The following is a 24,322-nucleotide window of genomic DNA, read 5'->3' on the forward strand; positions in this document are numbered from 1 at the left end:
TTCTGTGAGTGCCTTGATCTGAAGACTACGCAGAAAATGTTTACAGGCTGAGTGAGGAAGGCAGAGAAGCTGCACCTCAAGTTGAATATCTTCTCTCACCTTTAGAATACAGCAAAAATGCAGAAATGCAATTTGTTACACCCACATCATTGAAAAGATTACCAGGAGTAATCTCCCTTAGCTACAGGCAAAGACAGCAACAAAGAGCTTGCTTCATCTGCCAACTGTTCTATGTCTTAAGGGAATGTGTTGATTAACTGAATGACTGAACTAAGGCATTTTGCAGAATATATGAATCTTGCCTCTAATCCAGGTGCTCAATGTGTATGTTGCAGGACTGTGTTCTCCATGTCAGACACGATTTGTAACATGACAACAGCACTATCTCTTTTCCTCCTTCCTCTCCTTATTTTTCTATAGCTGAAGAGAAAGATACTGTCACCTGTCACTAACATTTGGACCTTTCATGTCATTTTTGGAATTCAGCCTACAAGGCATTGATGGGCCTCATGATTTTGTCAGTTTTGGCCACAATTTGTCATGCTCAAACAATTTTAATAATAAGATGATATTTTTCCATATATTCATTCCTGTTAAACCAGAGATCTGGAAAAGTATGTCCATGATAAATATTAAATCAACTGGGAAAGCAGACCATTCAAACATATTTGTTTTACTCTCTAAAATAATCTGGTAACCCATTTTACCAAGGACAAATGTGAAGTTAGTTTGTCTTTGAAGTCCTTTTGTTTCCACTTCCCTCCTTAGCTCTTCTGCTACTAAAATTATTTGGTACCTCAACTCTATTCTAGTTCTTTGATTTCTTCTGAACAGATTTAATATACCCCAGGGATATTTCCAATTTCTCTCTGGCCCCAAAGCTTTGTAGAACTAAAGGACTGTATTAGTCTGATTTGTGTTGCTATAATGGCATACCTGAGACTGGGTAATTTATAAAGAAGAGGTTTATTTTGGCTTATGGTTCTGCAGACCATACAAGAAGCATGACAGTCACATCTGCTTAGTTTTTTTACTCACAGTGAAAGTCAAACAAGGAGCAGGCAATCACATGACAAGAGAGGGAGCTAAAGAAATGCCAGGGTCTTTTAAACAACCAGCTGTGATATGAACCAGTAAAGCAAAAACTTACTCATTATCATGTAGAGGGCACCAAGCCATCCTGAGGGGTCCACCCCCATGACCTCAACAGCTCCCACCAGGCTCCATCTCCAACATTGGGGATGACATTTCAACATGCCATTTGGAGGGGGCAAATATCTAAACTATATAAAGGACTAAAAGAATAGGCTGGGTGCAGTGGCTCACGCCTGTAATCCCAACACTTTGGGAGGCTGAGGCAGGTGGATCACAAGGTCAAGAGATCGAGACCATCCTGACCAACGTGGTAAAACCCTGTCTCCACTAAAAATATAAAAATTAGCTGAGTGTGGTGGCATATGCCTGTAGTCCCAGCTACTTGGGAGGCTGAGGAAGGAAAATCGCTTGAACCTTGGAGGCAGAGGTTGCATTGAGCCGAGATTGCACCACTGCGCTCCAGCCTGATGACAGAACAAGACTCAATCTCAAAAAGACAAAAAAAAAAAAAAAAAAAAGAAAGAAAAGAAAAGAAAAATAGCAGAACCATCCATACTGGGAGGGTTTAAAGCCTTACCTTATACCCATAACTGACTCAATAGCAACCTGTTGCCACAAAAGATTAGCAGCACCTCTTCCCTTCAATTATTTAATCATCTTTTTGTCTTTCTTGGAGAATCCTGAACAGATGCCCTGTAGCTTTCGTGGTTTTATAGGTTGTTAAGAATGTTTATCCCCTAGGTCTCTTCCTACCCTCCTCATATTTGCTGTAGAACATATCGTTACTATTCACTCCATGCTCAATTACAGTAGCAATGGAGATACTGAGATGGGTCTTACCACAGGGGTGCTGGGCAATCAGATGCTCGCTCACTACAGTGTAGTGGATGATACCTTGGCTTCACATCTTAGCTTTGCCACACGTAGGCTACATAAACCTGTCTAAGCCTTAGTTTCTTCTTATCTGTCAGATACTGTATTAGTCCATTCTCGCACTTCTATAAAGAACTGCCCAATGTTGGGTAATTTATAAAGGAAAGAGGTTTAATTAACTCACAGTTCAACGTAGCTGGGGAGACCTCAGGAAACAATCATGGCAGAAGGTGAAGGGAAAGCAAGGCACCTTCTTCACAAGGTGGCAGGAAAGAGAATGAAAATACAGGAGGAGCTACCAAAAGCCTATAAAACCATTAGATGTTGTGAGAACCCACTATCATGAGAACAGCAGGGGAGAACAAACCCCATGATTCAGTTACTGCCACCTGGTCTTTCCCTTGACACATTACAATTCAAGATGAGATTTTGGGTGGGGACACAACCAAGCCATGTTACATACTAATAACAATTCTAAGATAATGCTATAAGAATTCATTTGTTTTCAAAGTGCCAGGAAGCATATTCACCATTAATTATTTCTTTTTTTGTCCTATCCCAAATTCTATCATTAGTAAATATACTTAAAATTTGGCATATTAAGTATCAAAACAGAATCCCTGATCTCAAGAACATTAACAATGGCATAAGACTAAGCTGCTTCTATGGTAGATTTTTAAAGAAACAATATAGTTCTTAAGAAAAAAAAAATAGTTTCCCTTTCCTTGCCTAAGTTTCCCAGAAAGAGCAACTAATTGCTAGAATAGTGACTTCTACTCATTGCCACCCTCTGTTACCTGGCTTAAGCTTCTCAATATCACTAAACTTGTATTTACTCTATCTATCTGAGAAAATGCTAACTAGAATACTGGAAACCTTTAAAAACCATATTTTGCATTTTTCACCATTAGTGTGGAAATCAAAATGCTTGTGTTATAAATGTGAATGCTATTAAAACTGTAGATCCATTTAAAACCCCATAAAATGCAAAGACTGGATTCCATAAGCATAGGTTATTCCCTGGATTTTTACGTATTACAGGCTGAAATGTTTTTTACTATTTAATCTCAAGACCAGAACTTTTCTCTATCTGCTTGGGTACATTTATATATATATATATATATATATATATAACTAATCAAGATAAACATAATTTTAAGGACTGGATGCGATGTCAGAGTTAATGACCTTCAACATTACCAACTAACACACCGTTGACATTTATTTAGCTGGAATAAGTATAATGCTGAAGACCAATTAAGAATGTATTTCTCTAGATTCTGGAACAGCTACTACTTGCTGAGTTAAAAAATGAAACTGCAGCTCTCAGAGGTTATGAAACCTACCGATTTGGTGTTTTTCAAATTATTGTTGTATTCCACTGTATTTCTCTCTCACATTTTAATTAGTTATGTCACATGAAACTAAAACTCTGGCAGTTCTCTTGGGGAGTGATTGATTGAAGAAACTTCCACTTCTAAATAATCACCTTCTGTAATATAACGGAGGGAGGTATAAAAAGAAGGCCCAGGATACCGTTTCTAACTTGTACCAATTAACCTCCTCTGCAACCATTAGCCACAACAGATATAATTTGGTGATTTTCAGGAATCCTAAAAAGCAATATAAAACAAAAAGTAATATACACCATTTACTTGGTTCAATTCTCATTTGTCAAATGTTGAAAATATCACCTCATTTCCAGAGAGCCAAGGCTTATTTTCAAGTCTGTGGGCCCAACAGACTGATTTTCTCAGTGATTTCTTTTGCTTAAATATGACTTTTTAAATATAGCATCAGAACAATGTAAAGACAGATATAATTATATTTGTGACTAAAATCAAAACAAAGGCCAGTTCTTCTAAGTAGTCATTTCTGATCACCATGCAAGTCCCCTGCCTGTCACCTTCCTTCAAAAGGAAGTCGTATACATGAAAAACAGGAAGCAGGAAATTGTTTACCTGAAAAGGAAGCTTAGGGTGTAATGAAAGTTACAATTTGTCATTGGAAGGAAGAAAGAAAGGTAGGACACAAAGAAAGTGGTGAAGAAAAGGAAGGATGGACAGAAGGAAGGAAGGAAGGGAGGAAAAAAGAAAGAATAATATAGAATAGTATAGAATATTCTAGAATAATTTCATTCTGTTTATATTTCACTAGGTTTCAAATGTCATAACTGACAAGCCCTGTGCAACGCTGAACTCAGTGATCTTAAAGTGTTAGACTTATACTGATGAGACAAATGCACTATAATCAATCCTACAAATACATGAATCTCTAGTGCCAAGTTCACCAGAATTATTAAGAAGAACATTAAGGTGTTAGAAGCCACGCCTATGGACGTTCTTTAATTAGTGACTGAAAGATGACAATTTTTTTTAATTTCCCAAGATGAAAGAATTACTCAAATTATAAATGCAGAAATATAACTTAGATTTTGACTAAATGCTAATGTTTTGTCTCAAGGTAATTCCAAAGTGGTAATGTTAATGAGCATTCTATTTCCTAATCTGATCAAGAAATGACTCTCTAAATCTCTCCAGAGACCCTGTAACATTTTATACCTGTTTCATCATCTTTCATCAATATTCATAGACACATTTACAATTTTTGAGACATGAACAGAGCCCTGTTGGTGATGCAGAGAAAAACACCAAAACCAGTTCTTGTAAGGGCAGTATTAGGAAAGAAGTGTGCCCTTAGGAACTCCTGTACCTGTTCCATCCCATCCCTGATCAGTGCCTCTTCCCCCAGGTGAACAGTGTCTTTCTCCTGCCCACTGTTACCCAGATCCCTTAATAATTCTTGATGTTCTGCTTCCCTTCCTCTCTATTCCCAAAACATCTTGCTACAATGCTAAAGTGATTGTAATAATCTAATTTGCATGCACACGTTAATGGTTTATAAGAGTTTCATGTGTTCTCCCTCCCAGGCAACATGCTTACATACTTGCATTTTTGCTTGAGTTTCCAGGGCTTTCATTTAAAGGAGCAACCTCAGATTTTCAAGATGGTATTTGCTGATTTTAATAGAGCTCAATGATAATTCACAGATAGTCTCATATGCAGCCACTTGCAGGAAGAGCAACTTCTCTCCACTTCTTTTTGCCTGAAAGATGAAAAATCAATAACCAGTTTCTCAAAATGATTCTGCAACTGTGAGTCCACCCTGAACAGCAGAAGCCTGCTGTTTGGGTGACAGCACTTGGAAAAACACATCAGCCCCTGGTGGTACATCTGGCAAAAGTCTAGATGTATTTGTCACTCTGACAGCACTGCCAAGCAAGTGTCCTGTCACTACATAGGATGAAAGGTGTTGACAGCCAGTCCAAACATGGAAGAACACCTTCAGGGTAGTTATTGATTCCAGGAGTGGAGGCCTCAGAAGAGGGTTCACCCTGCCAGTGCCCTAAACAAAACATTGCTAAGCCTGGGGATAGAAATACCTCCAGAGGTCCATTTGCCACTCTCACTTGGCAAACTTTTGGGCATCCTCCCTTTTACTCTTCATTGTCTATCCTGTTAAACAGCAATGTGAAAGTAGGACCCATTTTAAGGATATCTAAGAAAATTATCCTCTTGTCTTGCAGAACTTGAGGTTAAAGAATAAGGTTTTGCAGTCCTAATTGTTTTTCAAAGAAATAATCTGTAACTACTTGCAAGATTTTTTTTTCCTCTAAGTCCCCTCACTTCAGATATCTATTATATAGAATTGAAGACACTGTTTTATTGATATTTGTCCCTTCTTAAGTAACTGTGGAACCATCTGGCATGCAGTAAACAGGTTTATGCATTAACCGACTGCACTCAGGAAACCTTGCAGTTAGCAATTAATTTTATCTCTGAATAATGCAGTGGAAATGATAATCAATGGGACAAAAATGGACAGTATTGGAAAAGAGCTTGGAAAACATCATATGTCCACAGATGTAGGGGTTCCTAGGCATTCACTCAGATCAGAAATCAAATCAATGTCAGATTATCATGTAGTTTATGGATCCTGGTTGGTTGCATAAATGGCAGCCCACCAATCATAAATTCCATGCAGTCTTCCTTTAATGACCTTAATGGGTTGCCATTATTTTACTGTGCTATCATTCAAAAAAAGCCCATCTGGTATTCATAAATAGATGCAAGGGATTGTGGACTTTGACAGATATAAATGCAACCGAAGGATATCTTCAGTTCAGGTAGAATCAGTTTCTTCATGGGTTTCCATTAATCTTTTGATAAAAGAGTCAACCTAAATGTCCAACATTAGGGACTGGCTAAGCAAATCATGGTTCTTTTATATGATGGAGTATTACTTTTAAATGTTTATTTAAATTCAAATATTTTGAAAAATATTTAAATGACAAAAGTATGATACAAACTGAATTATGTACTATAATCTTTATGACATAACAAAATTGCACAGAGCTAACAGTAAATGACTTCGACTCTTTCGGTCCCAGTTTCTTCTCTATAATGAGAACTGTCCCAGTTTGAGTTCCCTTGGAGTATACCCACCCTGATCAAGTGTTTGAGTACAGGTTGTTTATCAGGGCAATGGCTTGAGGAAGCACAGTGAAGAATGGGTGGAGAAGTAAAATCCAGAAAAGAAAAAAGGGTGCTGATCAATGCGTTAACTCTGAAACACTAAAGACAAATCCTGCAGGAGCTCTTCTGAGATGATCACTGTTCAGAATTTCCCATTGTAGTATTTGTTCATTAGCACTCATTCCTTATGCCTTGCCGTTTGTTCCTTGGACACTTAGGCCTGTACCATGTGGACCAGGCAGCTTCTGCAGCCAAAGGACCCCCACAGGCAGAGCGCTGTAGAAAACCATCCAAGTATGGAACCATCTCCAGGGTGGGCCACTGGAATGTAGGCAGTCAGACAGAATCTTCTAGAAGGTAATTGGATTAGATAACTTCTAACATGCCTCCAACCCCTGAAAGCTTATTTAACAGAAAGAGATGGTGTTGAATGCTATAGTACTATATATTTAGAATTTTTTTGCAATAAGTTTTACAAGTCTGTGACCACAGCTATAAACTAGCCCTCAATCCCATTGGAAATTCTGAAAGGCAGTATAGATTATACCCCCGGAATATGCTAAATAGAGAAATTGATGTGTTTACCCACTAACTCCTATCAGTTATGTCTTGCGGACTGTTTCAACTGGAGCATCAGCTCCCCAACATTTGTGGCTGACGCCACAGGTAGGCAGAGCAGACTTGGTTGGCCAGAGAATACCCTCAGGCAAAGAGCTGTGGTGCCTGGTGTTCAGTCAGCCAGCTTGCATGGAAATAACGATGACAAGGGTGTAAATGGGGCATTGAGAACATCTGCTGTAAAGGCGGTCCATTTGTTAAGCCCCTATGGTATATAAAGAAGATTTGGGAACTCTGTGATGTGTCATGTACACAATCCATAGATTACTCTAGATTGTTCCACCTAGGGAGGCCACTGGGAGAAAAAAAAAAAAAAAAACCCAAAAACATGAGCAATTCAAAACCACTCAAGCTTACTGCTTCCATCAAGCCCCTCCTAATCACCACAGCCAAGCTTCTTCATTTTCTTCAAACAGTTTTTATGAAGGTTTTGTCTCTACCACCCATTCAGAACTTACTGCATTCTTTTTTTGTTCTACAAGGAAATGAATGACTTGTCTTCCTAACTATACTGTAGGTTTCTGCAGAACAGAGCCTCTGTATTACAATTCTGTGCCATTCTCAGTGCCTACCATACAGCAATGTTCTACAAATACTTGTTGCCTTGGATAAACTGTAAAAAGTAAGTACAGAAAATACTAAAAAGAAGTATGTTTTAGAAATGGTATCTATGGCTAGTGGAATTGTTCTCAGTCTTTTCTTTTGCTTTCTTTTATTTTTAACTTTTTTGAGAAAAGCAATATGTGCTCTCGTAGAGAATTTGGAAAGTATAGAAAGAGCAATTAAAAAAAAAACTGCTTGTAAAACAATGACAAAAGCAAAGAAACTGACTACTTCTTAAAATAAAATTTAGTCCAATACTTAGGACTAGATCTATCTAATATCAGAAGTTTCAATATTCAAATAACTCGATAATTGGTTATTTAAGTGATCATTATTTTTATCTGCCCATCTAAAGTAATAGTGACATTCTTCATCATAGAAAAGAAATGGTAACATTAAATAAATGACATAAATAACTTATCCATGTTAATTTCCAGCCTATCCATCTTTCTTTACTCGTTGCTTCTAGTCCTCTATATCATATATAATACTTCTGGTCCTTCTATATCATATATAATACTTCTAGGTACAAAGCTTGCCTTATTTAATTTAGAAACCAAAATATACTTTAATGCAGTGCTAAGCTTGAGAATGAGCTTCTTTGAACTATGATGATCCTTCTTAATTTCAATGTATCATTATAACTACTAATTTAATTTTTCATGTTTTAGAGACACCTAGGTTTAAATCTACACATTATTAACAATTAATGGTCAGATTTAGGATGGGACACTCTAATTTTAATAAAAGCCTTCACAGGAAAGGTCAGTGATCTCTACAGAATCAATCATTTATAAGCAGTCTTTGGTTTTCACTGAAATATTTATGAATGATAAAATTATTTTGACAAGGCAAAGTTCAACATGGAGGCCATTTCTGACAACATGACATGGTTTCATAAAAATTCCCAGAAATAATTAAAATAAGGCAAAAAGATCTTCCAGAGGAAATAGATATTTCCATTTTAAACTCTCCAAGTAATGGCAGACATTGATGTGAGCACCCAGATGATTATATATGTAACATGTTCTCAGGATAAGCCCAAAAACGGCAGCCAGGAATAAAGCCTGTGATGAGTACACACATGAGAAAATAAAACTATTCTCCAATGTCTTAGCAAACAGACCTTGTGTGTTAGAATAACACACATTGTTAGAATAACAGTAAAACAGCTAGTTATACACATGAAAAATCAGATCAACATTTTTTAAGGATAGTATCATCTACCCCTCCTGCAATCAAATTGACATAACAGAAACTTACTGTATCATGTTATTTAACACAACTCTAGCAGAAATATAGATGGTTAAATTAATAATATTCACATGATGGGCATAGTGAATTAGGGCCACCATCTTGGGGATCACTGGAAGAAAGAGCTGCCTTTCAAACACTTTTCTGCAACATATGTATAAAGCTAGCCCCTATATACCTTGGCAGTATTGCCAAGCATAAAAGTGGGTTTCTTTCTCCACATAGCCTCTCAGACTGACAGTTTTGATGTTCGTTTTAACCTAATTTCACATGGATGCAAATGGGAACCAGGATTAATCCATTCATAAATGGAGTGACCTCAGTGTGATTTGCTGCTGACCTTAAACAGCCCACACCTGCTCAGGCCCTACCATGGTAAGTCAAATTGACAAGGCCTTAGTGTTCCATGGAAACTACATTGTATTTGGAGAGTAGAAATAGGCATGGTGAAATGAATCAAACAACCTTAAAGTTCAATAGCTTAGTTTACTTTCTTTCCATATCCTCCCATAATAGAAAACATGTCTAGGTCTCTTCAATAAATGGTGCTTGGAAAAGTGAATATCCATATGCAGAAGAATTAAACTAGACCCACCACTTCTCACCATACACAAAAATCAATTCAAAATTAATGAAAGTCTTAATTGTAAGACCTGAATCTATGACACTAGTAGAGGAAAATATAGTAAAAACACTTTAGGACATTGGTCTGGGAAGAGAAAGTATGAAGAAGACCTCAAAAACATATGTAACAAAAGCAAAAATAGACAAATGGTATTATATCAAACCAAAAAACTTCTGCATACCAGAAGAAATCAACATAGTGAAGAGACGACTGGCATGATAGAAGAAAACATTTGCAAACAATTTATCCTATGGGGGATTAGTATCCAGAATATACAAGAAATTCAAATAACTAAACAGCAAAATCATCATCATCATCATCCACTTAAAAACATGGGCAAATGAGTTGAGTACACATTGCTCAAAACAAAACAAAACAAATGACTGATATATACATGAAAAAATTCTCAACATCGCCAACCATCAGGGAAATGTAAATTAAAACCACAATGAGATATCTTATCTCAGTTAGAATGACCGTTATAAAAAAGATGAAAATAAAATAACAAATGCTGACGAGGATGAGGACAAAAGGAAACTCTCACATACTCTGAGTAGGAATGTAAATTAGTTCAGCCAATAGGGAAAATAGTATGGAAGTTCCTCAAAAACAAAACAAAACAAAACAAAACACTAAAAAGAGAGCTACCATATGACCCAGCACCCCACTGCTGGATATTTACCTAGAGGAAAGAAAATCAGTCTGCCAAGGAGATATCTGTATTCCCATGCTTATTGCAGCACAGTTCATAACAGCCAGAATATGGATTCAACCTAAATGCTTATCAACAGGTGAACTGATAAAGAGAATGTGGTATACATAAACAGTAGAATACTATTCAGCAATTAAAATGAATGAAATCCTGTCATTTCTGGTAACACAGATGAGCTTGGAGGACACTATGTTAACTGAAATAAGCCAGGCAAAGGAAGACAAGTAGTGCATGTTCTCACTCATATGGGGAGCTAAAAAAGTTGATCTCACAGAATCAGAGAGTAGAATAGTGTATACTAAGGGCCAGGAAGGAGAGAGAGAACCAGAACTTGGTTAATGAATACAAAATTATGACTAGATAGGAGAAATAAGTTCTATTGTTCTGTAGTTCTGTAAGGTGATTATAATTAACAATAATTGATTGCATATTTTCAAATAACTGGTGGAGTGGATTTTGAATGTTCCCAACACAAAGAAATGATTAATATTTGAGGTGATGGGTATGCTAATTACCATGATTTGATCATTGCACATTGTATACATGTATGGAAATATCACTCTATACTCCATAAACATGTATAATTATGTGACAATTAAAAATAATCTAATTCTAAAACTGAAATGTCTATAAAACTTGGAGTCTCAGAATTTTCTGGAGCTAGTCTGAAGTTCTTTAAATTTGTTTACTTTTGTTTAAACACATGACTCCTGAGTTAGGAAAATTAGAAATATAGATTTGATATATAGGTTTGCAGTCAGTAATCTCACATTAATTTAGAATAATTAGGCAAAAGTAAAATATCCAGACTATAGAAATGTTAACATTATTTTGAGCACATATATAATGTGTTATATAATTAAACTATTTTCAACAGAAGGCTGTGAAATGCTCTATTTGTAATATTAATGAGACCTTTCCATTTTTAACATTAATCATAAGCTAGTGACTGTTGTGTAAGTAGTTTCAGAATACATGAAAACAATTAATTTCCTTGCGATTTTGAGTACAATGTCTGGTCTGCCTTTATTAGTAATCTGCCCAAGGAATAATTATTTTCTACAGATGGTTTAGAATTTCCAACTAATAGATTCTATTCAAGTGATCACAGCTTTCAAATTAGTGAAGCTAGCATTTATTATTTATTCCATCTCCAAGATTTGTTTCTGGGGGATTAGAGTTCAAATTCCATCAAGGCCATAATTAATATAAGAGTTAATGTGGGTACTCACAATGCCAATGGTGATTGGGCATGGTGGCTCATGCCTGTAATCCAAGCACTTTTGAAAGCCAAGGCAGGCAGATCACTTGAGGTCAGGATTTCAAGACCAGTCCAGCCAACATAGTGAAACCTCGTCTCTACTAAAAAAACACAAAAATTAGTCAGGCATGGTGGCGGGTGCCTGTAATCCCAGCTACTCGGGAGGCTGAGGCAGGAGAATCACTTGAACCCTGTAGGCGGAGGTTGCAGTGAACCGAGATCACACCACTGAACTTCAGCCAGGGTGACAGAGTAAGCCTCTGTCTCAAACAACAAGCAACAACATAATGCCAATGGTGTTTCTGCCAACCTTAAATGAGCTCCACCCATATTTCCCAATCTGTGTCCCTCCTTCTCCCAAGTGTTGTCCCTATCTTCTCTTCTCTGGCACATTTGTGAGTTCTCATTCAGAGTCTTTTCAAAAGCATCTTTTTTTTTTTTTTTTTTTTTGAGACAAAGTCTTAGCCTGTGGCCCAGGCTGGAGTGCAGTGTTGCAATCATAGCTCACTATGGCCTCAAATTCCTAAGCTCAAGCAAGCGTTTCAAGTATCTAGGACTGAAAGTACGCACAACCATGCTGAGCTAATTTTTAAATTTCTTTGTAGATATAGGGCCTCACTATGTTGTCCGGGGTGGTCTTGAACTTCTGGCCTCCAGGGATCCTCTTGCCTCAGCCTCCCAAAGCTCTGGGACTATAGGCTTGAGCCACTGTGCCTGGCCTCACCCTTTATTTTTCAACCAGTATTCACTTCTAGCACAGTCTCTTGTTCCTCCCAGGTACCACACCCAACTCCTTCAAACCATTCTGGATATCTCCTGCCAAACACAGTTCTGATTCTGATATTTCTGTATTCAGGCATCTTCTTTGTTTCCCCATTGCCTGAGGTATAAAGTTCAAATTCCTGAACAGAAAATGAATGCAGGCTGAGTTACACAGATATGCATTTGTATTAGTAAAGTGGGGAAAAATACACTTATTTCTGTGAATCTTCTCTATGTTAATATTTTCATCTGATAAAATGGGAGACCTACTTTACTCATGTTTCAAAATAATTGAGAATATTAATTAAAAATGGAAAAGTGAAAATGATATGAAGAATGTAAAACTCCAAATGCATTCAGGTTGCATTATAATTATTTCTGTTGGCTTCTTTCCTCAGCAAAGTTCTGCTAGTACCAGGTTTTATAGGCTTTCAGATATAACATGGGGTGATACACTTCCTTCATTGGCCCCTAATTTCTGCTCTGCTACAGAGGTAAACAAGCTAAAGTCAGACACACTTAGCTCCTTGCTGTGAAAACCATTATTATTCTTTTGTATAATTATTGCGCTTACAGATTTTGTAATTCTTCCTTTGCATTTGACATTTTACTTGGCACTCCATATCCAATTTTTGCATAAATCAGTTCAATTTAATCTCACCATCAGCCTCTCGAAACAACAGTTTGAAAACACCAGGCTTCAAAGTCTCTTTCCCTCCCTGCCTTCTCTGACTCTTCATTTGGTATTTCCAACACTCATATGGTCTCTTTGGAGATCTCCACATAAAAGAAAAGATACAAAAGGCCATAAGGAAACACTTTAAGATGCTTGTAAACCTAATTTTCTGGGTCCTTACTGAGAGTCACATTTATAAAATGCACACTGGCAAAAGCTCAGTTACCTATTATAGTGCATTAAACTTAACCCTCTGTGAACTTTTCTATTAGACCAAACTCCAATTGGATTAGGGATAAGTGATCCTGAGACACTAAAGCTGTCTAAAATGGACACACACACACACACACACACACACACACACACACGCACACACACACATTTAGCTGTTTGAGAACCTTGCAGGGGGAATTCTGCCAAAGATTTCTCAAGGTTTGAACTTGGCACTTTTCACTTCCTATACTGATATAGATTCTCATGGCAGATAATTTTGTTGTGTTTTGGGTTTTTTTTTTTTTTCCACCTAAGAAAAAAGATGGAAGGAAGAAAAGTAGAGAGGAAAGGAAAGAAAAAGGAAGACCAAATCAGACAAGAAATAATAAAGGAAAGAAAATGCCCCATGCTAATCACCAACTCCAAAGCATCCCTTTTCACCTGCAAAAAAAAAAAAAAAAAAAAAAAAAAAAAAGATGGCTTATGTTGTCATTCATTTCCTGAGTTCACTCCAGTTTTGATTTTCAATGAGAAAGAGGTTCTCTCTTCACAGCTGAGAAAAAAAAAAATGTCATGAGATAGTGTTGTTAACACTTATATTTGTGAATTAGCATGGGCCAATTCTGCTTTTGAGTTAAGGCTCAGCATAGCTCATCCAGGTTTAAAACTTACTGAAAGGAAAATACTTAACCTTTGCTTCCTTCCATTTCCAGTGTACAGTTGTTTGGTAATTAGGTCAGGAACATCAACATAATATATGTCCTGAGTCTCTAATGTTCACTTTCTCTGGTTGCTGTTGGCATTTTACATTACATTACAAAGTAATAACAAAATATGAATTGTGTTAAGAGGCTTGACAGAGGACATGATGTATAATTTTCAGAGGGAAAAAAAGAGGATCTTCTTGACTATTTCAAAACTGTCCTAGTAAGTCTATTTGATAATATCTACTAATTAATTTTATATACCAATTTTTTGTGTCTTTACATTTGGATGAAGCATTAAAGGCAAGGTGCAACGATAAGCTGTTATCACTAAGATAAATTATAGTTTCTTCCCTAAAAGATTTTTGAAAGATATTCTAGTTTATTATTCACCTGAGTGACATGATGAACAAAGAAATTGAAATCAGCCAACAAAGAAAGGAAAGAGAAAGCTGTCTAAGTTGCATTATAAAACATACTCTACATCATAACAGGAGAACATTAATTTAGAAGAAAATTAGCAAGGTTCTGTTAACAGAATAATGAATAGTTTCAAAGGTTTACCATATCAAAAAGCTCTAATTGTGTTCATTAATTCCCAGTCCAACATTATTGTGGGAAAACTAAATGTGAACAAAGCAATAATCTACCTCATATTCTCAGAAACCTACGCAAATGCTCTCTATTCATTACCTTTACTTCGGAACGTCCCCTCTTAGTTACTGTGGCAATATAATGAATATAACAGCCTCTCAAGATGAGGAGGAAATGCATCGATTTCAAATATGAATTTCAAGGGTTGTATGAGGAGAGGTTGAGAACAATACATGTGACCTTGCAGGTCATGATAGTGACAGAGAAAACAAACAAGGTAGTGTAAATGAAGAGTTTGCACCATATAGCATAGATTGAAATCTGTCGTACCCCAAATCTGAACAAAAATCTAGGCTCTTAGAGAAGAACTAAATTGATAAAATTCAGTGGGAAAACAAAATCAGTCAAATTGGTAACTTGGGAACATGTAGACAAAATGTTCACATGAGTGACTGGCGTTTTTCCTTCTCAAACTAGTTGTTTAGGCAATATTAGACTCAAAATTGATGTCTGTGTTCTAGGGAAAATAAGTTTCTCTGTTGTAATTTTTCATTTTTAATAATATTAGTTCAAATTTCTCCAGTGCCTTTTATTCCATTAGCTCAAAACACTTTTCAAACCACTAATGAATTACACTTCCTAACATCCCAGCAAGGCAGAAAACCTCCCATCCATTTTCATAGCAAAATGCTTTACTTCTAGCAGCACAAGCCATTAGAGAGTAGCCATGATTTAAAAACATATACTTTATCATTTTTTTGCTTCCCATTTTATCTACTGTTTCATAGGTAAATCTGAGGCATTAAGAGGCTTAATGAGATCATTTTAAAAGGGAACAGGCAGACCCTCAATCCCCACTAATTTTGACTGTCCTACATCTGAAATTATCTGCAGGAAATTGATCTGCCCAGAATTTTCATAATTCTCTCGGTGGAAGGACAAAGAACAAAAGAGAGATGCTCCCAAACTCAGTGTTTTCTCAGTAGGCATCTCCATTATCCATGTGAGTTCCACCCTGAAAGCACTGAAAAGGACAGGTTAGGTGACACAAGTTATTTCCCAAAACTTAGTGAGTCATTGACAACGTTATCCATTATACAGTGAGAAAGAAAGCAATTGCCAAAGAGAACAACGTTCATTTCAGGTCCATTTAAGTTCCAAGTCACTTCTTTATAAAACTCTATCCTGAGTGTGTCCTTTTGGATTTATAATTACTTCTTCATAAAAATCTATCCTGAGTGAGTTTTTTGGGGTTTATAAACAAAGATGAGATGGAAAGACACTGAATGGGTCCATTTGTTCTCACTTTAAACAATTGAATATAACTTCTACAGTTATCATTTCTGGAGTTTTTATTTTGAAAACTTTTCATGAAGGGTAAAGGAAGACTTATCTGTTCTACGCCTACTGAATTGAGCATATTAAATTCTGTAAAATAATCATTATATTGTCACTTGTAATTTACTTCCTACAATTACTGCATTTAGGTCATTAATTGAATGTTTTCATCACTAGAATTAGAAACTTTTTTTTTGAGCACATAGTCTTTCCTTTTTCCCTTTAGGCCAAAAGGAGTCGTCAGGATGGGCCTATGTCCCAAGTGACATGATTATGGCTCCATGAATATGAGTGGCAGGGTTCCATGGGCAAGAATGTGGTAGAAGGAGGACTTTGTGTTAATCTCAGAGGTCATGCTATTTCTGCTTGGTATGAACTGATGCAGAATAGAAGAGCTGAGTAAGAGGACTCGGTAGGGAACCAGAACAATTTAGTGGAGTCTTCTGGACCAGAACTTTGCATGGCATTGTAGAAATACGTTATAAAATCTCAGCTTACCAGACATATCCACAGTCAAATGATACTTCCAACATATTCTGAAGTATAAATCCTATAAATATTATACCCTGACACAATACCACCACCAAAAACGTACCATAACCACTCCCAGTCTGCAGGGATAAAGAAGAGTTGCCGTGTAGGCTGTCTGGGTGTGTCTAGTGAGTGTTTTGAAACAGACACTAGTGAGCAGAATGAAGGGGAAACACATTTCCTAAACTTCCACATAAGCACGTAGTTACTCTCCACCGACACCAGATGGCCTTCCACAGCCGAGTGTTCACTTAATATTTTTCCTCACATTAAGAAACAGTGATGAATATTCAGAATGTTGCAAAAAATACTAACTACAATTGTGTGGTAGGCATTTTTAGATGAGCACATTAGCCAAACTTAAAGCTATGGAAAGTAGAGACCACCTGTGTACGCTTTTGCTAAGGAATTCAGCATATTTGTTTATTGATGTAATTCTCTTACAACATTGATAATGAAAACAATTTCCTTGGAAAATAGATAAATGAATATATTACTCTTTCTGCTTAATAATGGAGATCAATGAGACACATAGAAATTAAGCTTGTGGTTAGAAAACGTCAATGAAAGGAAAGAAAGGATAGAATTTGGAGGAATAAGTATTATTTGAACCTTGTAAACCTGAGTAAAAATTGGATAACATGAAGAAAAAATGGGTATAAAAATAACAAAGTCACCAATACGTCATTTCCTATCTTCTTTGTGAAATAAAATTTCAAAGAAAGATTAATCTCAGACCCCAAGCAAAGTATGCTGAGATCCTGGAATAAAACACACCTTATACTTTTGATTCTTATACTCTTCTATTCTCCCTTTGCTTTTTGCTCTTTAGCTGTTACTAACTCTAGAGAAAATACACTGACAACTCTTTGCTCAAGCGTTGGGGAGCACAAGGAGCAGACATTTCTGTAGATGTGTCACTCAGACTCAACATGAATAATTAGAGCATGTTAAGACAGAGGAAACTAGATGAATGTTCCTATGTTTTCATCTCTGCCAACAAAGAAGTAAAATGCTTCCTCAAATATCCCACCCCTTCTTAAAAGGAGATGCGTTAGACTTCCCTGATGTTTTCCAAGTATCAAGCAGTTAAAATGATGTTGCTAACAGCTTCCTGTTGTTGACAATGCTTATTGCTTTTAGTTTGGTTGTTGTATATTATTTTAAAGATGAATCACTTGCCCAAGAGAAAAAACAAACAAACAAACAAACAAAAACAGAACTTGATAGCATTAAATTTGTGCTCAATGTGTAAATTTTGTATCGTCACCAAAGTTGCCTTTCAGCTTGCAAATATCTTCACGTCCTGTATTCTCCTGCTAATGTAGGACCACAGTGCCAAAGTCACTTCCTCCTTTGAGTACTTCTGAAGGTCAGGGACTGTGTCATTCCCATCTCTACATCACCCACAAGACCTAGCACAGTGTTTTGAAATCGGGACCTGCAAATGAACAAATTTGGTGTGTTAGATAAACATGTTGAATTTTTGTATTAAACCAAGAAAAAAAGTTGTATGTGTGGGTGTGTTTTCCAGGTATCTCACACAATTGTGGATAAGATTTAACCAACTGACAATGACAAAAATTACTCTCTTTCTCTGGAACCCAGAGACTCTGGGTTCCAGTCAAAAGTCAGAGTACACTGCTCAGATAAAAGCTTTGCTGTGACCACACATGTCAAGTGCAGGTAGGACCTAGAAGAAGCTAAAAGACCTGGTAGAAAACAACCCAAAAGTCACAGACAAACAGGCATAAGTGAAGAAGATTTTATGTATTTGTACATGTATATCTTTATATATACCTATCTTTAAGCTCAGGAAATTCTTCATGGACCTGTCTTTTCCACCTCAGTAAATATTCCCACTTTCTGAAGATAAGCTACTCAGCTTGACAATGATGAATTCTTCCTGTGTTTCTGCTCTACCTGGAGAAGCACAGAAGGTGATGTAATGAAAACAGGAATCAGAGAAAGGGGTGGTAGGACTGAGCCATCTGCTCTGTTATTTTCCTTATTCTCTATAGGCAAAAATAGTGCCTTAGAGGAGGAGCAGGGCTGGTAATGTCTAAGAACTATTAATTTGGCAAGCAACAAAGAGGAATCTTTTTGCTTTCTGGGGAGGAAAATGGGGCTAGGTTTTAAGTGTTTCTGGCTAAGTTTCTCTTTAACATACGCTTTTGGCCTAGAGCTCAAAAGAAGAGAGGCTGCCACAGACCTGTCTGTTTTCCTTGAGAACCATGAGCCTGCATTTGAATTCCAGCTATATCATCTATAAATTCTGTAATCCTAGGCTTTACTCTAAGTGTTATTTTTTGTAAAATAGGGATAATGTTTTATAGAGCTTAGTTTTAGTGTGATATTGGGGTTGTCTTATGTGGTGATTACATAAGAGTTTTACATGTTAAGTGTTTTATACCATGCATAGAACATAGTAAGTACTAAATCATGCTGTGTGTGTGTGTGTGTGTGTGTTCATTAAAATCCAAGATAAATTAGTGTGGCTCCATCTATTCTTTCCCACATTTTGGACAACAGGATTTATCAGGCCACAGGATCTATTAGGTTGGTGCAAAAATAATTGAGATTTTTTTCCATTAAAAGTAATATAATAATTTCAGAAATAAGCTTCTTTATCCCAGTTAGTATCTCATAAAAAATAAAGGGAATTAACTGATTTGCAGAGCTTCAAAATCCAGACATTTTTCAGTTTCTTCAAGAAGAAACTCATTTTCTTCTTTCTTTCTGGAAAGGCTCCTTTTACTCGTTCCCTAATTCTCTATCACACTGCAGCTGCTACAGCTGTCCCAGAGTGTCTCTTTCATTCAAAACAATAACAACAACAAACTCTCTTTTACATACTTTAAAGTGAAACGTGAGTAAACGTATGTGCACAACTTTGTCAACTTCGAGTGGAAATACTGAGTCACTGAATATACATGTATCCTCAACTTTTCTAGTTAATGCCAAATTGTTTCTCAACTGGGTTTTGACAGTTTTTACTCCTACCAGCAGTGTAGAAGAGTTCCTGTTTTTCTTGGTTCAGGCCAATCAGGAAGGCATTGTTTGATTTGTAAAATTTTGTCATATCTGGTGGGTGTATAATGGTACATATCTAATAGTTTAATTTACATTTCCTTGATTATGAAGGGATGTGGGCTCCTTTTCAAATATTCGTTAAGGTTGGATTTCCTCTTTCCTAAAGTGCTAATTCAACTCTCTTGGCCATTTTTCTACAGGATTGTAGGAGTTCTGTTATTATTCTTGACATATGTCTCATAGCAGTCATGTATGTGGCAAATATCTATTCCTAGTCAATGACTTGTCTTTTTGTTCTGCTTATGAAGTCTTTTTTATGAGTAGGAGTTCTTAATTTTAATGTAGTCATTTTATTAATCATTTCAATTATGGTTAGTGTTTTTTACTTATTTTCAAAGAAATTCTACCCTATTCTGATTTTATCAGTTCCATTCTCCTTCCCCTCTGTTTTCAGAGAAGATTGAGTTTACCGGGCTCTTGAAAGCTGCTGATTCAGCTTTGATTGAACAATGCTAAACCATACTTAGAACAAAAGTGTCCTATTAAATGGTAACTGCTTCAGTGGCAGAAATCATATTTTATCCTTTTATTGATATGATGGCATTGTAAAATGTTCTCATTGCTTGCAGGCCTGTGGATTTGCTGGTTTAAAGCAAAGCCCTTCCTAAGAGATCATCAGTAAAAGATACATTCCTACTGATAGCTTGGTTTTCAAGAAAATGCTACTGAAATATTGACTCTTCACTGGAGGAAGTGGTAAAACGCAGCGGAAATGGCAAGATCATCAAAATATCATTAACCATGCATCAGTTTTACTCGGGAAGTGAGATTTTTCTTTTTCATAATAAAGAAATTTTAAAAACAATTGGTATAATCTCACCTCTAAAGAGGTTTAAAAAATAAGAACAGGATAGCAATATTTCATAATATTAACTAGCATTTGCCTACCTGGTTTATTTCAGCCATGAAGAATGTTATTTGTGTTCATTTGTTCTGCATTGCTATAAAGGAATGCCTGAGACTAGGTAATTTATAAAGAAAAGAGGTTCATCTGGCTCATGGTTCTGCAGGCTGTACAAGAAGTAGGCCACCGATATCTGCTTGCGTTCTGGTGAGGCCTAAGGAAGCTTTCACTCATGGCAGAAGGTGAAGTTGGAATATGTCACATAGCAAGAGAAAGAGCAAGAGAGATGCCAGGCCCTTTTCAACAAGCAGGCTTTGGGGTAACTAATAAAGTGAGAACTCACTCATTACAGTGAGTAGAGCACCAAGACATTCATGAGGGGTCCACCCTTATGACCCAAACACTTTCTACTGGGCAAGACTTCTAACACTGGGAATCACATTTCAACATGAAATTTGGAGGGAACAAACACCCAAACTAAATCAGTATTCTTTATTCTGTGGCTTTCAGTTTTAATAAACATGGCCAAGACATTCCTGTTAAAAAGATAACGTCCACTTACTGAGGGGAATGTTCTATGCCCCCCTTACAAGAACACAATCCTTGTACCATGATTAATGCTTACTCCTGGGCTCAAAATGCCCATTCAAATTGCCAAAGCTTATAGGCACAAATCAAGAAAATACAGCTACAAATCATTCTCCCCAAATAAAAAGTTCAACTGGTATTAAATTAGTTCATTTACAGAACTCATTGAAATTAGCAGCATGTTCCTAAATTGCTTCTTGATTGAGGACGTTTGCCTCATTAATTTTAAACAACCTGAGAAGACTATTAAAGTCTTACAGAAAAAAAAAAAATTGACCAAAGGACATGATACACAATACTCATTACTATCAGGAGGGAATGTAATAATCCTAGAAAATATATACCCAGAGTGAGAAATCTAAGATGAGAGGGGTTAACTTTCACATTCTGCCATGGAAGAAGTCCTTGTCTTTTTTGTTTGTTTGTTTTGGGCCATTTTTCCAGTGAAGAACTTTCTGTACCACCAACCCACAGTCGTTTAATTCTCTGCATTAGTGATTCCTTTCCTTTTGAATAAAGCTATAATGATTTTGAGGATCTAACTCTAGCTCCTTCTCCACCTGTCCATTTAGTCCCCACCATACCTGACCATTTCTGTTCCCTGACTTTGCCATGTTCTTTTAACTATAATAGTTTTGTTGCCTGATGCATACGGCAAGTCAACATGCTAAGACACCAGGTTGCATCAGAGAAAGAGATTTAATCGGTGGTCTGCCAAAGGAAAAGATGAGAGGAAATCTCAAATTCATGTCCCCAAGGAGTTTGGAGCTAGGGTTTTTAAGGATTTTGGAGTGGGCTGAAGTGTGTGGAGATTGTTGAGTGGTCACAAAGTTCAGGGCAAAGTCATGGGACAGGGAGAAAAAGAACTGCATTTTCATGCTGATTTAGTTCCTTTGGGGGTGGAGAGGTTCAAACTGGTTGATGACACCTGCTTCACTGGAATTCAGGATCCTGGATCTGCTTAAGCAATTCTTAAACAAAAGCCTTAAGAATCTAATGTCAGAGATCGTATCTATAGAAACCATGAAGATGCATATGCTCTGTATCTAGTGTTACATGACTTGCAGTTACAAGGAAGTAGGTCAAAGTGCAGCCTAATTAGTGCTTAATTATAACAATTTCTGGCTAGAATTCTTGCTAATTTTCTGGGATGGCTTCACTTTGAATCATCTTTGGAGCTTTCATATGCCTTCTTTTTTCTTCTTTAGCCTAGGCTGATTTCTACCCATCTTTTAGACCTCCACTCAAGTATTCCTTCTTCTGGAAAGCCTCCTGGAGACACAAGACTATCCTAGGTGCTCCTTGTTCTGCAGTTATATTTACCATAATATTTATAACATAACTGCCTGTTAATTTTTCTGTATCACCTATGACAAGTCCTGTGAAGACAGAGACTATCCCTTATATACCATTTTATTTCTAGCCCTGGCCTTAGTAGGTGCTTGGTGGGTATTCTTCAGTGAATGAACAAATGAATGAATCAATTAGCTCAACACTTATTGAGCACTTTTTCTGTGCAATGCCGTATTCTTGTGGACACAATGATGTCCCTGTACTGGAATGAACACTCAGCATTTCACTGCAGAAGAGTCATGCACACAAATTACTAGAGTATAAATTACTAAAAGATTCTAGTAACAAGAGTTATGAGGAAGAGGCAACTATTTTTCCTTGGAGACATCAGGAAATTCTTCTGGTGTAAGAAAAGGTGGACAACATAGTGATTTTATGTTAATGTCAACAGTTGATGTGTAAGATTTACATAAAAAAGGAGAAGGCAGGGCAGAGCATTCTAATTACAGAGAAGGAACAATATAAACAAAAATCCAAAGATAGAATGTTATTCATATATTCATTCATTCATTTACATATTAATCAGTGATCAAAAATTTATTGACCATCTTCCTACTATGTGTCAGAAACTGTGCTAGGCACTAGATATTCAGTAGTGTGTTAAACAACTTTAGTAACTGCTCCATAACACTTTTATTAAGAGGAAAGGAAAACATTAAATAACTAGTTCATAATTATTATCTACCTATTGTTATAAAGTCCTATATTAACTATAGGGAAGTAAAAGGTCATGCTTATCAGGAGAATGAGATTGAGGAAGTATATTTTTTATGATAACTTTTATTCCAAGTTCAGGGGCAAAGGTGTAGGTTTGTTATATAGGTAAACTGTGTGTCATGGGGTTTGGTATACAAATTACTTTGTCACTCAGGTACTAAGCCCAGTATTTATTAGTATTTGGTTTTCTATTCCTGAATTAGTATGCTAAGGAAATTGGCCTCCAGCTCTATCCATGTTGCTGCAAAGGAATGATCTCATTCTTTTCTATGGCTGTGCAGTGTTCGATGGTGTATATGTATCACATTTTCTTTGTCCAGTGTACCACTGATGGGCTTGAATGAAATTTGAACATGTTCTAATCCTGATAACAGAAATGTGGAAGATAAGATTAAGATGCAAATAACCAAGGAATGATATTTTATAAAATGCAAAGAGGATAGTCTCTGGAGAACATGACCTCAGATTTTAAAAATCAGAACCAAAAGAAAATGGGTCTACAAATAGGGTTTATTGATTTAGAAGTGGTAAGTTGAAGTTGCACCTTTGGTTCTATTTCTCTGAGAAACTGGAGGCCTGATTATTTCCTTATGGTTTAAAAAGTGTAGAGAAAGGAAATGCTGTTAGAAGTTGAAGCGAATGAAAATGGGCATTTCTAAGAAGAAAAATGAAGTTCAGTTTGACTTAGGGTTTGAGTGGTAGAAATTGTCAGAAATTAGGTTGGGAGTGGAAATTGGGGGCAGATTGTAGACAGTTTTGGTAAGTAAAGCTCAGCATGCCTGCCCTTTCACTTCTGGCTGACTTATTGGAGAAGTGGGAAAAAGGAACCTGTAGCTAAAAGCTACTTTATTTTTCAACTTAAATAGAAGAGACTCTTTTTTATAAAACATCTTTATTCCTGGTTGTGCTAAGGGAGAGGAAAAGGTCTTCCACTTTTTGTGGCTGCTTCTGGACTGATGTGAATAAACTCTTGGAAGAAAGGAAGTCATGGAACACCTCTTTCTTAAAAAGAACACAGACCACCTAACAACCTCTGTGTTATCAGTAGACAAAGTTGGCTCTTATCAACGTCCCCTCACAGATAATGAGATGGCACAGTCAACAACAGACAGCTGGAACAGGGCTTCGAGATCATTTCTTTCATCTGTCTCATCTCACAGTTCACGAGAGCACTGATGGGTAGTGAAAAACCCCTGCAGTGTGCATCACAAGACCAGAGCTCTAGTTCTGCTTCTGTCTGACATTCAAAAGATCACTTAAATCCTGTCTTCTTCCATTTGTACAAAGAAATCTTTTGATTTGTCCAGTGTTTGAGTATTTTAAATTGCAAATA

This window comes from Sapajus apella, unplaced genomic scaffold (assembly GCF_009761245.1).
Source record: "Sapajus apella isolate SASKATOON/1434 unplaced genomic scaffold, GSC_monkey_1.0 scaffold21, whole genome shotgun sequence".
Taxonomy (NCBI): Eukaryota; Metazoa; Chordata; class Mammalia; order Primates; family Cebidae; genus Sapajus; species Sapajus apella.